Source organism: Arachis ipaensis, chromosome B9 (genome assembly GCF_059453495.1).
Source record: "Arachis ipaensis isolate K30076 ecotype BB chromosome B9, ASM5945349v1, whole genome shotgun sequence".
In the NCBI taxonomy this organism is placed as follows: Eukaryota; Viridiplantae; Streptophyta; class Magnoliopsida; order Fabales; family Fabaceae; genus Arachis; species Arachis ipaensis.
The window spans coordinates 107505697-107522462 of NC_142444.1; the positions used below are offsets into that span (position 1 = coordinate 107505697).

Here is a 16766-nt window from a genome sequence, read left to right on the forward strand (position 1 = left end):
AATAATAATGCAAGGAGGATGCTTGGTGACTTCACTGCACCTAATTCCAATTTACATGGAAGAAGCATCTCAATTCCTACCATTGGAGCAAACAATTTTGAGCTTAAACCTCAATTAGTTTCTCTGATGCAGCAGAACTACAAGTTTCATGGACTTCCATCTGAAGATCCTTTTCAGTTCTTAACTGAATTCTTGCAGATCTGTGATATTGTTAAGACCAATGGAGTAGATCCTGAAGTCTACAAGCTCATGCTTTTCCCTTTTGTTGTAAGAGACAGAGCTAGAATATGGTTGGATTCTCAACCCAAAGATAGCCTGAACTCTTGGGATAAGCTGGTCAAGTCTTTCTTAGTCAAGTTCTTTCCTCCTCAAAAGCTGAGTAAGCTTAGAGTGGATGTTCAAACCTTCAGACAGAAGGAAGGTGAATCCCTCTATGAAGCTTGGGAGAGATACAAGCAACTGACCAAAAAGTGTCCTTCTGACATGCTTTCAGAATGGACCATCCTGGATATATTCTATGATGGTCTGTCTGAATTAGCTAAGATGTCATTCGATACTTCTGCAGGTGGATCCATTCACCTAAAGAAAACACCTGCAGAAGCTCAATAACTCATTGACATGGTTGCTAATAACCAGTTCATGTACACTTCTGAGAGGAATCCTGTGAGTAATGGGACGCCTCAGAAGAAGGGAGTTCTTGAAATTGATACTCTGAATGCCATATTGGCCCAGAATAAAATATTGACTCAGCAAGTCAATATGATTTCTCAGAGTCTGAATGGAATGCAAGCTGCATCCAACAGTACTCAAGAGGCATCTTCTGAAGAAGAAGCTTATGATCCTGAAAACCCTGCAATAGCAGAAATGAATTACATGGGTGAACCATATGAAAACACCTATAATCCTTCATGGAGAAGTCACCCAAATTTCTCATGGAAGGATCAACAAAAGCCTCAACAAGGCTTTAATAATGGTGGAAGAAACAAGTTTAGCAATAGCAAGCCTTTTCCATCATCCACTCAGCAACAGACAGAGAACTCTGAACAAAATACCTCTAATTTAGCAAACTTAGTCTCTGATCTATCTAAGGCCACTGTGAGTTTCATGAATGAAACAAGGTCCTCCATTAGAAATTTGGAGGAACAAGTGGGACAGCTGAGTAAGAAAATTACTGAAACCCCTCCTAGTGCTCTCCCAAGCAATACAGAAGAAAATCCAAAAGGAGAGTGCAAGGCCATTGACATAGTCAACACGGCCGAACCTAGAGAGGAAGGGGAGGACGTGAATCCCAAGGAGGAAGACCTCCTGGGACATCCAATGATCAATAAGGAGTATCCCTTTGAGGAACCAAAGGACTCTGAGGCTCATCTAGAGACCATAGAGATTCCATTAAACTTCCTTATGCCATTCATGAGTTCTGATGAGTATTCTTCTTCTGAAGAGAATGAGGATGTCACTGAAGAACAAGTTGCCAAGTTCCTTGGTTCAATCATGAAGCTAAATGCCAATTTATTTGATAATGAGACTTGGGGAGATGAACCTCCCCTGTTCACCAATGAACTAAATGTATTGGATCAACTGAGATTGCCTCAGAAGAAACAGGATCCTGGAAAGTTCCTAATACCTTGTACCATAGGCACCATGACCTTTGAGAAGGCTCTATGTGATCTTGGGTCAGGAATAAACCTCATGCCACTCTCTGTAATGGAGAAACTGGGAATCTTTGAGGTACAAGCTGCTAAAATCTCATTAGAGATGGCAGACAATTCCAGAAAACAGGCTTATGGACAAGTAGAGGACATATTAGTAAAGCTTGAAGGCCTTTACATCCCTGCTGATTTCATAATCCTAGATACTGGGAAGGATGAGGATGAATCCATCATCCTTGGAAGACCCTTCCTAGCCACAGCAAGAGCTGTGATTGATGTTGACAGAGGTGAATTAGTCCTTCAATTGAATGAGGACTCCCTTGTGTTTACAACTCAAGTTTATCCTTCTGTAAACATGAAAAAGGGGCACAGTAAGCTTCTCCCACTGCAGAGTCAACCAGAGCCCCCACAGGCAAACTCTAAGTTTGGTGTTGGGAGGCCACAACCAAACTCTAAGTTTGGTGTTGAACTCCCATATCCAAACTCTAAGTTTGGTGTTGGGAAGTCTCAACAATGCTCTGAACATCTGTGAGGCTCCATGAAAGCCCACTGTCAAGCTATTGACATTAAAAAAAGCATTTGTTGGGAGGCAACCCAATTTTTATTTATCTAATTTTAATTTATTTTTATTGTTATTTCATGTTTTATTAGGTTCATGATCATGTGGAGTCACAAAATAAATATAAAAATTGAAAACGGAATCAAAAACAGCAGAAGAAAAATCACATCCTGGAGCATGGATCTGGCATTGAACGCCAGAAACAAGCAGCATCCTGGCGTTCAGACGCCAGAAATGCACACTAAGGAAGAGCTGGCGCTGAACGCCAGAAACAAGCATCTGGCTGGCGTTCAACGCCAGAAATATGCTGCATCTGGGCACTAAACGCCCAGAACAAGCATCAATTCGGCGTTTAAACGCCATAATTGCATGCAAAGGCATTTTACATGCCTAATTGGTGCAGGGATGCAATTCCTTGATACCTCAGCATCTGTAGACCCCACAGGATCCCCACCTACCACCACTCATTCTCTTCCCTCTTCTCAATATTCATCCTCTCTTCCCAATAAACACTCTTCTCCAAAACTCTTCACCAATCACCTCAATCTCTCTTCCCTATCACCACTTCCCCACTCACATCCATCCACTCATCCCCATAAACCTACCTCATAAACTCCACCTACCTTCAAAATTCAAAACCAATTTCCCACCCAAACCCACCCTATATGGCCGAACCTTAACCCCCTCCCTTCCCTATATAAAGCCCTCCACTCTTTTTCATTTTCACACAACACAACCCTCTCTTCTCCTTCTTGGCTGAATACACCTCTCCCTCATCTCCTCCATATTTTTTTCTTGTTCTTCATCTATTCTTTCTTCTCTTGCTCGAGGGCGAGCAATATTCTAAGTTTGGTATGGTAAAAGCATAAGCTTTTTGTTTTTCCATTACCATTGATGGCACCTAAGATCGGAGAATCCTCTAGAAAAGGGAAAGGGAAGACAAAAGCTTCCACCTCCGAGTCATAGGAGATGGAAAGATTCATCTCCAAAGCTCATCAAGACCACTTCTATGATGTTGTGGCCAAGAAGAAGGTGATCCCCGAGGTCCCTTTCAAGCTCAAAAGAAATGAGTATCCGGAGATCCGACATGAAATCCAAAGAAGAGGTTGGGAAGTTCTAACAAACCCCATCCAACAAGTCGACATCCTAATGGTTCAAGAGTTCTATACCAATGCATGGATCACTAGGAACCATGATCAAAGTAAGAACCCGAATCCAAAGAATTATCTCACCATGGTTCGGGGGAAATACTTAGATTTTAGTCCGGAAAATGTGAGGTTGGCATTTAACTTGCCTATGATGCAAGGAGATGCACGCCCCTACACTAGATGGGTCAACTTTGATCAAAGGTTGGACCAAGTCCTCATGGACATATGTGTGAAAGGAGTTCAATGGAAGATTGACTCAAAAGGCAAACCGATTCAACTTAGAAGACTGGACCTCAAGCCTGTGGCTAGAGGATGGTTGGAATTCATCCAACGCTCCATTATCCCCACTAGCAACCGATCTGAAGTTACTGTGGATCGGGCCATCATGATTCATAGCATCATGATTGGTGAGGAAGTAGAAGTTCACGAAGTCATCTCCCTTGAACTCTACAAAATAGCCAAAAAGTCTTCCCCTTGGCAAGGCTAGCTTTCCCTCATCTTATTTGCCATCTATGTTACTCAGCTAGAGCTTTCATAGAAGGAGACATTCCCATTGAGGAAGAGAAGCCCATCACTAAGAAAAGGATGGAGCAAACAAGAGAGCCCACTTATGGAGCTCAAGAAACACGTGAGGAAGCTCATCATCAAGAAATCCCTGAGATACCTCAAGGGATGCACTTTCCTCCACAGAACTTTTGGGAGCAAATAAACACCTTCCTAGGAGAATTAAGTTCCAACATGGGACAATTAAGGGTGGAACATCAAGAGCACTCCATCATTCTTCATGAAATTAGAGAAGATCAAAGAGCTATGAGGGAGGAGCAACAAAGACAAGGAAGTGACATAGAAGAGCTCAAGGACATCATTGGTTCCTCAAGGAGAAAATGCCACCATCACTAAGGTGGACTCATTCCTTGTTCTTAAACTTTCTGTTTTTCGTTTTCTTATGTTAAATGTTTATCAATGTTTGTGTCTTTATTACATGATCATTAGTGTCTAAGTCTCTATGCCTTAAAGTAGTGAATATGAATCCATCACCTCTCTTAAATGGAAAAATGTTTTAATTACAAAAGAACAAGAAGTACATGAGTTTCGAATTTATCCTTGAACTTAGTTTAATTATTTTGATGTGGAGACAATACTTTTTGTTTTCTGAATGAATGCTTGAACAGTGCATATGTCTTTTGAATTTGGTGTTTTAGAATGTTAAATATGTTGGCTCTTGAAAGAATTATGAACAGGAGACATGTTATTTGATAATCTGAAAAATCATAAAAATGATTCTTGAAGCAAGAAAAAACAATGAATACAAAAGCTTGCAGAAAAAAAAAGAAAAAAAATGGCGAAAAAAAATAGAAAAAGAAAAAGCAAGCAGAAAAAGCCAATAGCTCTTAAAACCAAAAGGCACGGGTAAGAAAAAGGATCCCAAGGCTTTGAGCATCAGTGGATAGGAGGGCTTAAAGGAATAAAATCCTGGCCTAAGCGGCTAAACCAAGCTGTCCCTAACCATGTGCTTGTGGCGTGAAGGTGTCAAGTGAAAACTTGAGACTGAGCGGTTAAAGTCAAGGTCCAAAGCAAAAGAAGAGTGTGCTTAAGAACCCTGGACACCTCTAATTGGGGACATTAGCAAAGCTGAGTCACAATTTGAAAAGGTTCACCCAATTATGTGTCTGTGGCATTTATGTATCCGGTGGTAATACTGGAAAACAAAGTGCTTAGGGCTACGACCAAGACTCATAAAGTAGCTGTGTTCAAGAATCAACATACTGAACTAGGATAATCAATAACACTATTTGAACTCTGAGTTCCTATAGATGCCAATCATTCTGAACCTCAATGGGTAGAGTGAGATGCCAAAACTATTCAAGAGGCAAAAAGCTACAAGTGCCGCTCATCTGATTGGAGCTATGTTTCATTGATATTTTGGAATTTATAGTATATTCTCTTCTTTTTATCCTATTTGATTTTTAGTTGCTTGGGGACAAGCAACAATTTAAGTTTGGTGTTGTGATGAGCGGATAATTTATACGCTTTTTGGCATTGTTTTTAGTATGTTTTTAGTAGGATCTAGTTACTTTTAGGGATGTTTTTATTAGCTTTTATGTTAAATTCACATTTCTAGACTTTACTATGAGTTTGTGTGTTTTTCTATAATTTCAGGTATTTTCTGGCTAAAATTGAGGGACTAGAGCAAAAATCAGATTCAGAGGTAGAAGAAGGACTGCTGATGCTGTTGGATTCTGACCTCCCTGCACGCAAAGTGGATTTTCTAGAGCTACAGAACTCAAAATGGCGCGCTTCTAATTGCGTTGGAAAGTAGACATCCAGGGCTTTCCAGCAATATATAATAGTTTATACTTTGGCCGAGTTTACATGACGCAAAAGAAAGTTGAACGCCAGTTCTACGCTGTAGTCTGGAGTTAAACGCCAGAAACACGTCACAAACCAGAGTTGAACCCCAGAAACACGTTACAAACTGGAGTTCAACTCCAAGAATGGCCTCTCCACGTGTAAACTTCAAGCTCAGCCCAAGCACACACCAAGTGGGCCCCGGAAGTGGATTTATGCATCAATTACTTACTTCTGTAAACCCTAGTAACTAGTTTAGTATAAATAGGACTTTTTACTATTGTATTAGACATCTTATGATTTTTAGTTCATCTTTGGATTATATTTTGATCTATTAATCACATTTGGGGGCTAGCCATTCGGCCATGCCTTAACCTTCATTACTTATATATTTTCAACGGTAGAGTTTCTGCACTCCATAGATTAAGGTGTGGAGCTCTGCTGTTCCTCATGATTTAATGCAAAGTACTACTGTTTTTCTATTCAATTCAACTTATTCCACTTCTAAGATATCCATTCGCACCCAAGAACATGATGAATGTGATGATTATGTGATGCTCATCATCATTCTCCCTTATGAACGCGTGCCTGACAAACACTTTCGTTCTACATGCAAACAAGCTAGAATGAATATCTCTTGGATATCTAATACAGGGGACCGAGTCTGAGTTATTAGTGTCTTCGTGGTATAAGTTAGAACCCATGGATGGCCATTCCTGATATCCAGAAATTCTAAACCTTGTCTGTGGTATTCCGAGTAGTATCTGGGAAGGGATGGCTGTAACGAACTTCAAACTCGCAAGTGCTGGGCGTAGTGACAGATGCAAAAGGATAGTAAATCCTATTCCAGTATGATCGAGAACCTCCAGATGATTAGCCATGCTGTGACAGAGAATTTGGACCATTTTCACAAGAGAGGATAGGATGTAGCCATTGACAACGGTGATGCCCTTACAGAAAGCTTGCCATGGAAAGGAGTAAGACTGATTGGATAAAGACAGCAGGAAAGCAGAGATTCAGAGGAACGAAAGCATCTCTATACGCTTATCTGAAATTCTCACCAATGATATACATAAGTATTTCTATCTTTATTTTCTGTTTATTTATTATTATTATTTGAAAACTCCATAACCATTTAATATCCGCCTGACTGAGATTTACAAGATGACCATAGCTTGCTTCATACCAACAATCTCCGTGAGATCGACCCTTACTCACGTAAGGTTTTATTACTTGGACGACCCAGTGCACTTGCTGGTTAGTTGTGCGAAGTTGTGAAGTTATGTTTGGACCATGGTATTGTGCACCAGTTTGTTGGCGCCATTGCCAGGGAGAGAACGAACAACAAATTTTACAACCTGAGTAAAAATTTCGCATACCATCTAGCCGCTCATATTTTACAGAAAATAAAGTGTGATAAATTCTGAGAGGCTGAAGATCATAAACATGAGTGATCTTTGTCTATATATACTAATCTAATAATTAAAAATTACAAAAATGAGATAAACTAAGCAAATAGTGCAAAAATCCACTTCTGGGCCCACTTGGTGAGTGTTTGGACTGAGCTTGGTGCCCAACTTGGATAAGTGGGCGTTGAACGCACACTAGGGGGTGTTTGTGCTGCCTTGTGCTCCCTTGGTTGCGTTGAACACCAGTTTTGGGCATTCAACGCTAGCCTTGATCCTTTTTGGGTGTTGAACGCCATAAAAGGGGTAAGTTGGGTGTTCAACGCCCATTTTGGGTAGTCTCTCCCGAAGAAAAGAATAGACTATTATATAATGTTGGAAAGCTCTATAAGTTAGCTTTCCAACACCGTTAAGAGCGCGTCAATTGGACCTATGTAGCTCCAGAAATGCTTGTTTGAATGCATGGAGATCAGGATTTGACAGCATCTGCTATCCTTTCTTTGCCTCTGAATTAGACTTTTCCAAAACTTGCCAAATTCACCCAAAAATCACCAAAAATCATAAGAAAAACACAAAAACTCAAAGTAGCATCCAAAATGTGAATTTTGCACTAAAATCTACTAAAACATAATAAAACTTAACGAAATATAACTAAAAATACTAGGAAAATAGTACCAAAAAGGGTATAAAATATTCATTCATCACTCCACCATTCCAAATGCCCGTTTTAGGGACTTGTCTGCCATTTCCAGTGAGATTTTTGTGGGCTACACCTCTTGAATCTCCAGCTTTTTCATTACAAAGAGAGGCATCAAATTTATGCTTGATCCAAGGTTGCATAGTGCCTTTTGAAATGTGATGGTCTCTATAGTGCAAGGAATCAGGAAGCTTCCAGGATCTGGCATTTTCTGAGGTAGCTTCTTTTGCACTAATGCACTGCACTCCTTGGTCAGCACCACTGTTTCATCTACCCTCAGGGTCTTCTTCTTAAAAACTCTATTTTTCAAACATGCCGTATAGGGAGGTTTCTTCTCTAACACCTCAGTAAAAGGAATATTGAATTGTAACTTCTTGAAGACTGCCAAGAATTGAGCGATTTGCTTATCCTTGGACTCCTTTTGCATATTTAGAGGGTGTTGTACTTCTGGCTCCTTCATCACTACGGGGGCATGTATTAGTGCACTCCCAGTCTCCTCTTGAGCCTTGTTCTCCTTCAAATCCTCAGTAGCATGCTCCTCCTTGGTTTCGGCCTCCTTGTCTATAGTGAGGACCTCGCACTCTTCCCTTGGATTTACCTTTATGTTGCTAGGGAGAGTGTTGGAAGGTCTCTTAGGTATCCTGCTGCTCAACTTGCCCACTTATATCTCCAAGTTCCTAATTGAAGACCGGGTTTCTTGCAAAAAACTATGAGTGGTCTGATGAGCAAGATTTGTTATGATGGTCTAGAATTTCTCCCATAGAAATAAGAACTTTGTTATAGGAATAGCTCCAAACCAACAAACAATTCTCACATAAAAAATTTGAGTTGTCACAAGTACAAACCCCAATGAATTTATAACCAAAGTATTTAGACTCTGGGTCGTCTCACAAGGAATTGCAATGAAGTGTTTAATTATTGGCTATAAAGATGTGGGGGGTTTGATTTGGTAATTAGAAAAAAAATAGATGTCAAGGAAAGTAAATGAAAAATTAACTAATAAAACAAATGAAAAGTACTCTTGGCTAGACATAGGTAATTGAGGTCACCATCCTTGTCTACATACCAAATATTGATAATTATGAGGAACCAAGCTCATTAAGTCTGCCTCCAAAAGCTTTAAGTATGTAATATCTACTCCTATGCTTGAAGTACGTCAAATGGCTTTGATCACATCAACCCATAAGTCCCAACCTATCTACTAATTAGATTAGTAGTGGGTTGGTTTCAATGAGTATCAAATTGATTACCAAGGGTTCTCAAATCACCAAATCATTGAGACCCAATGACTCAAGGTCACTCAATTCCCTTAGCCTAGGCCAAGACTAAAGAAAACTACTCAAAAACTAGTGAAAGCATTTTATCAAACACCTAGTGAGCAAGAAAAGTAAACTTCGCAAATTGCAAAAATTAAAAAAACCCATAACTAACATAAGCAAGAAATCAACAATAGCAAGCAAGATTAACATAAAAGAAACATAGAAACATGAAATTGCATTAAAAGAAAATTAGATCCAACAATGTCCATCAAGATAGAAGAGAGTAAAATAAGAAATTAACAAGAGAAACTAAGAAGATTAAGACAATAGAACACTAAAACATAAAGAGAATTGAAAGAAAAATTTGAGAGAGATTAACCTAACTTTATCCTAATTTCTATCCTAAATCTAGATAGAGCAGAGAGCCTCTCTCTCTAGAATTCTATCCTAAAACATAATGAAAACTCAATTATGACTACTTAGTTTATTCCCCTATCAATTCTTGGGTTCAATAGCATCAGAAATGAGTTGGATTGGGCCCAAAATGAGCTAGAAATTGCCCCCAACGAGTTGCCCAAAGTGGACCCACGCTGCTCCATCGGTGCGCACGTGTGCAGTGCGCGTGCACGTCCCTAGACGTCAAGCACCTATGGCATATTTCATATTATTTTGAAGCCCCAGATGTTAGCTTTTCAACGCAACTAGAACTGCCTCATTTGGATCTCTGTATCTCAAGTTATGTTTGATTGAGTGCGAAGTGGTTAGGCTTGACAACTTTGCAGTTCCTTCATTTCTTCATGAATTCTCCCACTTTGCATGCTTTTCTCCTCACTTCTTCCATCTAATACTTGCCTTATGAACCTGAAATCACTCAACAAACGCATCAAGGCATCAAATGGAATTAAAGTGAATTGAATTTTAGCTATTTTAAGGCCTAAAAAGCATGTTTTCACACTCAAGCACAAATCAAGGGAGAATTGCAAACCATGCTATTTCATTGAATAAATGTGAGAAAAGTTGACAAAATCCCCCAAAATAAGCACAAGATAAACCACAAAATTGGGGTTTATCATGGTCTTAGAGAGGTCAGAAACTGTTATGGCTAAGTTAGAGAGGTTACGTTTAGCCGTCTCTATCTACTCCTGGGAGGGTTGGAACTGTCTTTTAGTAAACCTACTTTTATTGGTTCCACCTTGATTATTGTTGAAGCCTTGTTGAGGCTTCTGCTGCTCTCTCCTCCCAAAGTTAGGGTGATTCCTCCATCCCTAATTGAAAGTATTTGCATAGGGATCATCATTGGGATTTCAAGAGGAATTTTCCATGTAATTCACTTCCTCTATGGTGGTCTGAGCAATGTCACCAGTGTCTCCTTCATAGGGTGCATCTTGAGCGCTAACAGGTGAAACATGCATCCCACTTAAGTGTTAGGAGATCATGCTAATTTGCTGGGACATAAGTTTATTCTGTGCCAAAATGGAATCCAGTGTGTCCACTTCCATGACTCCTCTCTTCTGAGTAGTCCCAGTGTTCACAAAGTTCCTTTCAGAAGTGTACATGTATTGGTTGTTGGCGACCATCTCAATAAGCTCACTCGCCTCTCCAAGCGTCTTTTTCATGTGTATTGAACCACCAGCAGAGTGATCCAGTGACATCTTGGCTATCTCAGAGAGGCCGTTATATAAAATCTCCATCCTGGTTCATTCGGAAATCATGTCTGGAGGGCATCTCCTGATCAGTTGCTTGTATCTCTCTCAAGCCTCATAGAGGGACTCTCCCTCTTTCTGTCTGAAGGTCTAGACCTCCACTCTAAGCTTACTCAGCTTCTGGGCTGGAAAGAACTTAGTCAGAACTCCTGTGACCACCTTGTCCTTTGTGTCCAGGCTCTCCGATGGCTAAGAATCCAGTCACAACCTTGCTCTGTCCCTTACAGCAAAGGGAAAAGCATGAACTTGTAAACATCAGGGTTCACTCCATTCGTCTTGACCATATTACAGATTTGCAGGAAATCAGATATGAACTTGTTGGGGTCCTCCTGTGGGAATCCATGAAACTGACAGTTCTGTTGCACCAGAGTGACCAGTTGAGGCTTGAGCTCGAAATTATTGGCACCAACAGTGGGTATAGATATACTGTGTGCATAGAAGTCAGCAGTGGATGCATTGTATGAGCCAAGCACCTTCCTTCCTTGCTCTTCAGTATTCGGATTCCCTCCAGCCATGGTGGTCTCTTCAACTTCCTTCTCAAAAGTTTCCATGAGATTCTCTCCGACTTTGTAAATCTTAGTTTGTTCCAAACTCTGCCTTAAGTTCCTCTCAGGCTCAGGATCAAAATCAAGAATCGGTTCTTTATTCCTGTTCCTGCTCATAAAAAAAGAAACAAAGAAAAAGTGGGAGTCTCTATGTTAGAGTATAGAGAGCTCCCAGTGAGATATCCTAAAAAGAAATAAAATAAAATAAAGTAGTAAATTAACAAGAAAATTCGAAACAAGAATGCAAGAATTAACCTAAAAATTTTTCGAAATTATAAAGGAAAGGATTTAAAAATTTTCGAAATTAAAAAAGAAAGGAAAAATACTAACGGGACATCAAACTTAAAATTTAAAATTAAATAAAAATAAGATTACTAGAACAAAAATTTGAAAATAAAGGGAAAGATAAATAACATAAAAATTTGAAAATTAAGAAAGATAAACAAGATAGAATTCGAAAATCAAAGGGAAAGGTAATTAAAAAAAACTAATAAAAATACCTAATCTAAGCAACAAGACAATCGGTAGTTGTCAATCATGAACAATACCCGGCAACGGCGCCAAAAACTTGGTGTGCAAAATTAAAACTCGCACAACTTAACCGGCAAGTGCACTGGGTCATCCAAGTAATACCTCAGGTGAGTGAGGGTCGATCCCAGGATGATTGTCGAACTGAGCAAGCAATAGCTATCCTGTTGGACTTATTCAAGCAAACAGTAAAGGTTGTTTGTAGGTATAAAAATGCATAAGTAGTAAAAGCAAGTAAATAAAGCAAATAAACAGGTTTGGTGTAAAACAATGATGAGAAAACAATTAAAGTCTCGGAGATGTTTACTTTTCTGGATTAAAACGTCTTTCAAACTATTATAACAATGAATGATTCATTCTATGGCAAATCATAAGTGATTAAACCATAATCTCTCAGCGATTTAATCTCCTCTAATCCTCATCAAACGCCACTCTCGTGGTCAATCAATTTAGATAAAAGGGTTAAGCTCAGAAAACCAATTTAGTGCCACAAAAACCCTAATTACCCAAAGCTAAAAGGATTTTATATCACATATCCCAATTAGTTCATGTAATTAGAAATTTTGGAGTACTGTTTTCAAGTTGTAGCTCAAGCGAGATAACATTCTCGAGAATCACAAGAGCTCATGTAGAATAAGGGTCATACTCTCGTTCCACCCATATTCATAAGATTAAGAACGAAAACAACACCTTAGAATTGAATCAAACATTAATTAAAATAAAAGAATAGTAGCTATAATACATAGAAATAAACAGAGCTCCTAACCTTAACTAGGAGGTTTAGTTGCTCATAACTTACAGAGAAAATAGGTTTCTGAAAAAGTTCAGAAGAAAGGAGAGATCTAAACCTAATTGATCTTCTCCTTTAAATACTAACCTAATAAAAAATGCTAAACCTAAAAGATATTATTTTAAAATAAAAATTACAAAGATAAGATAAGATGAGCCGAAGAGGTGCTAAATTCACTTAGAGCCGAAGAAGTGCTAAATTCAGCACCCAGGGGGGAGCTGCCAACAGTTTCCTCTGTTGCTCCTGGCTTCTCCAAAGTGCTCTGAATTCCACCTAACACTAAAAAACATAAGAGAAACTCAAAGTAGCATCCAAAGCTGAATTTTTCACTAAAATCACATAAAAGTAATTAAAATATAATTAAAATCAATATAAAAATGATTAGAAATATAAGATGCTCACGGATCATAACACCAAACTTAAACTATTGCTTGTCCTCAAGCAATCAAAAATAATATAGGACCAAGGAAGAGAAAACACACAAGATTCGAGTTGTCAATCAAGCTCAGGTCTAATTATTGAATGGAGCTATTGACACTCTATTTCTGAATCGCTTTGGCATCTCACTATACTTTGAAGTTCAAAAATATCGATGTGCTTCAGAACTGGAACTCGGATAGTATTGTTGATTCTCTTCTTTTAGGCTGTTGTTGATTCTTGAACACAGCTTTTCTTTTCTTTGTTGCTTTGCACCTTTGAGTCAAGCCGTGACCCTAAGTGTTTTATTTTCAAGCTTAGGTTGACACATAAACACCAGAAGCATTTAACTGGGGGAACCTTTTAGGTTCGACTTTTTCTTTGCTTTTATTCCTTGACTGTGGTGCTCAGAGCCTTAGTCATACTCATATACAGCCTTGGTCACGACTTTAAGTGTTCAGTCTCAAGGGTTACTTGACACTTTCACACCACAAGCGTATGGTCAAAGTCTTGGTCCTTTTTCTTTTGATTTATCTTATATTCTCAATTTTCTTTTTGCTATTTCTTTTATTTCAAGAATCAATCTTTTTCTTTAATTGAGAGAATCAATAATATTTCTCAAAACTCCTGTTCCTTAAGAACTAATATACTCAACTCCAATATCAAATATGCACAGTTAAGTCATACATTCAGAAAATAGAGATAAGGCCACCACATCAAAGTAATCGGAATAACTTATAATATAACTCAAGATCTTATGCATTTTACTACTTCTTTTTCAATAGATTTTTCTTTTTAAGCTTGATGCATAATACATAAGATATCTTGAAAAACGAAAAATAAACTACTACTTGAAAGCAATAAAATCCTAAGAGTGATTATGCAACTAGAATAGAAAATAGATAACATAATGAAAATACTAGAAAAATAGAGATAAAATAAAGATAGGGAGAATGAAGTTGTTTTGAGGGGTATGGAGTGGATTTTCTGAATTCTGGAATGAATTTTGTGGTTGGTGAAATGAGTTGTATGGATCTTGGAGGAAACTTTGTGTTGAGGCATAATCAAGTGATGAAGAATTTTCATATGAGAAATTGGGAGGTGAGGGTGGACAATTTTGCATAAATGAATTAAAGGTATTCTCAAGTGATGATGGCTCTTGATAAGTGGAGTATGAACAGTCAAATGCTCTCTGGTTTTGATCCTCCCACCCGCAACTTGAGTAATTGTTTGATTCATCAAAGTATGGCTCATTTTGTGGTATTGAGGAGCAATCTTGCATGAATTTATTGAAAGCATTCTCCAGTGATGATGTCTCTTGATGATTAGAATATGAATCATTGAAATTCCTTCCCAACCATGGTTTGTGTAACTGTCATAATAGTATGAGTCACTTTGTGGCTTTGGAAGTAAATTTATTTCACTTGATTGTTCATACTCTTGTTGATATGCCCAGACCCCATGAGGATAATGACATAAATCATTTTGTGATTCTGGACAATATCTCATCTGATTTGCTTGATCAATTTGTGGCTTTGGAGCATATCCCCATTGATTGGGTTGCTCAAAATCTGTTATTTCCTGGTGATACTTCCAACCACCATTAGGATAATGACTTGAATCATTTTGTGGTGCTGGGCAATATCCCATATGATTCTCTTGCTCATCTTGTGGCTCTGAAGCATATCTCCATTGATTGGAGTGCTCAGAATCTGTGATTCCTTGGTGATATTCCCAGCCACCATTAGAATAGTCAATTGGTGATGGTGGCTAATACCCCATAAAATTTGTTTGATCACAAGATGAGTTGAACTCCATTTGAATTTTGTAAAACATAATCACCAATGAAAATCAAAATTCATGTCACAGATGAGAATTTCTTAGTGAGGCAATAACTCAAACACCTTGGTATAAGCCTAAAACAGAAAATCACAAGAATAAAAACAAAGAAAATACTTAATCTAGACTTATCACCCACTTAATCATTGTCTATCTTTATCAATCCCCGGCAATGGCACCAAAAATTTAATGAGGGAAAATCGATTCCACACAAACTCACCGGCAAGTGTACCGGGTCACATCAAGTAGTAATAACTCACAAGAGTGAGGTCGATCCCATAGGGATTGATGGATCAAGAAACTTTAGTGAGGTGATTAGTCTAGTTAAGCTAACAGTGGTGAATTGGATGAAATTGTATTGACAGAATGTAAATTGCAGAGAATTGTAAATTGCAGAATGTAAATGGAAGTAAATTAAATAGCAAGAAACATAAATTGCAGCAAATGTAAAGGGAATTAGGTGCGGAGAAATTAAATGAAGTTGTAAATTAGAATTCACAACAATTGCAGAAGATTAAAATTGCATGAAAGTAAATTGGAAGCAATGGGAACGGAAAAAGCAATGGAAACAGAAGATTAAAATCAAGCTCAATGTAAACTGAATTGTAAAATTGCAGAAAGGAAAATTCTAGCAGAAGATTGTAGAGATTGAAATTGCATAAACTGAATTCAATATAACTGTAATGTAGAAGATGCAGAAAGAAAAAGTGTATCAAAGAGAGCCTTCTATTCTATCCTACTCCTACTCCTATTACTGCCTACTACTAATGTAGCCTACTCCAACGCTCTCTTTTTTCCTAACAGAACTAAAGCCTTTTTATAGGCATTCCAAAAGTACAAATAAAATTCAAATTGAAAATAAATTACAATTAAATGCAAAATTCCTATTCTAGATGATCCTTGTGCCTTTGAGTGATGTCAATGACTCTGCTTGCTTTGGGGTTTCAATGGGCTTGAATTGGAATTAATTGAGCCAGAGTTGCAGCTTCCAGGAGAGCGTAGCGTTCATCTAGAGAACGGAGCGTTCAGGCACCCACGCGTACGCTTCCTTCACGCTTGCGCGTCCCTTGTGCTTTGGCTCATCGACGCGTACGCGTCACCCACGTGTACGCGTCACCCACGCGTACGCATTACTTGCAGCACTGACCAAATGAGCGTAGCGTTCTTCAATTGAGCGCTCCCCACGCGTACGCGTTACCTACGCTGCCGCTCAGCCCACGCTTATGCGTCCTTCTTCAGGTAAGCCACATCCACGCGTACGCATCATGCATGCGTACGCATCGATGTCTATACTTCCATTCCAATTTTTGTTTTGCTCGAAAATGCTCACTCATGCAACGTAACGTTCTCTTTGCAATTGGGCGCTAATTACTTCCACGTGTACGCGTCATGCACGCATATGCGTGGGCCTTCAAAATTCCTTGCCTGACGCGTGCGCGTCTTGTATGCGTGCGCATCGATGCGTTTTCACGCAAAGAGCCCTTTCTTTGTTTAAATCATGGGCCACGCTTTTAAAAGGGTGGCCTAATGCTCCAAAGTGTGCCTAAACTCCAAAATGTGCCTCAAATTTTCTCTTTTCTCCTTTTTAGCTTATTTTGTGCTTTTTTGCTTCTTTTTCTTCTTATTTCCTACAAAGTTTATAAAATCAAAAGATCAAAGAAATATACCATTTAAGCACAAAAGCATTCAATATTTAAGCACTAATCATCAATTTCTTGTATGAAAAAGCATAGAAAAACATGACATGATGACATGTCATCAGTAAATTGGTCCTGATGCTCCAGCCTCAACTGATTAACTATTGATGTTAGCTCCCCTAAGGATGTGGTCAACTGATCCCAGTAGTCACGGGGAGCAAAGTACATCCCTTGAGACAT

At 38.7% G+C, this 16766-nt stretch overlaps 1 non-coding gene across 1 annotated transcript; it reads right to left on the reverse strand.

Moving 5' to 3' along the window:
* Positions 1 to 381: 381 nt before the first annotated feature.
* On the reverse strand, positions 382 to 489 carry LOC148545818 (small nucleolar RNA R71). The gene has a single exon (XR_015900601.1). It is a non-coding gene; the product is annotated as a small nucleolar RNA R71 (small nucleolar RNA).
* Between the last annotated feature and the right edge of the window lie 16277 nt (positions 490 to 16766).